The following is a 1,248-nucleotide window of genomic DNA, read 5'->3' as shown; positions in this document are numbered from 1 at the left end:
TCTATCTATCTATCTATATATATATATATATATATATATGGATAGGTATGCATAGATATAGAAATAACGATAGAGAGAGATAGATATCTAGATATAGATATACGTGTATGTATGTATGTTTATACAGATATCAAACAGATATATATATATATCTTTTTTTTCCCCGGAAAAAAGAGAAAAACAAACAAACAAACAAAAAAAAAAAGAAAAGCGCAAAAAAAAAGAGGAGTTCGTAAGTAAAAAAAAAAAAAAAGAAAACCCATCAAAAAAAAAAAAAAAACCCTATTTTCTCTAATGCCCAGAGCTCTTCTTTCTCACTAAAGAGATATATCTATCCATAGAGACAGAGAGATATATAGATAGATAGATGAAAAGAAAAGAACCAAACTGCAAGAAACCCAAATCCACACACACACACAAAAAAAAAAAGAATGAACTCTACGAACACCCAAAGAAATGTGTGTTCCTTTTCTTTTCTTTTTTTTTTTCTAAATTCTTCTCATTTACACTTGGAAAGTGAAGAAGAATAAGTAGAAATAAAAAAAGAGATAATAAATGAGTACAGGACTTTCAACGAAAAGAAAAGAAAAGAAAAGAGATAATCTTGGTTACCTCGAATCCTAACTATAACTCCCCTAGAGTCTAGTCGCAATAATAATAATAACAATAATAAAATAGTGATAGTAATAATGAGAGAGATAATAATAATAATAAAGGAAAATGCATATATGCAAATAAACGAACGCAGTAAAATCAAAAAAACGGCTCGAATGTGAGAAATCCATATACACATCCCTCTCTCTCTTTCTCTTTTCCTCCTTATCTATATATAGATAGATATATTGAGAGATAAATAGATAAATAGATTCACCAATAAAAAGCACATGAAGCATAAAATACTATAGAATTTATAGAAAGAGAAAGAAAGAAAGGGGAGTATATTTCTCTGATTTATCGCTTTCTCTCTCTCTCTCTCTATATATATATATATATATATAGATAGATAGACAAATAGATATAGTAATAACACAGCATATCCTATCGCTTTTTCTCTTTTTTCTCTCTTTCTCCCCTTCCTTTATTCACTTAGTTTAACGTTTTTATTTTTCTTTTTCTTCTTTTTTCCCCCTTTTTTTAAACTCTTAGGGGGTACGAACGAACCATAGCAAAACTTTTTTCGCATCATTTTCTCTTCCATTAATTAGTTTAGAAAAGAAGAAACCAAACAAACAAACAAACAAAAAAAAA

The sequence above is a fragment of the Trypanosoma theileri genome, assembly GCF_002087225.1.
Source record: "Trypanosoma theileri isolate Edinburgh chromosome Unknown TM35_Tth_38_V1, whole genome shotgun sequence".
Taxonomy (NCBI): Eukaryota; Euglenozoa; class Kinetoplastea; order Trypanosomatida; family Trypanosomatidae; genus Trypanosoma; species Trypanosoma theileri.
Note: the sequence above shows the minus strand (reverse complement) of the source record.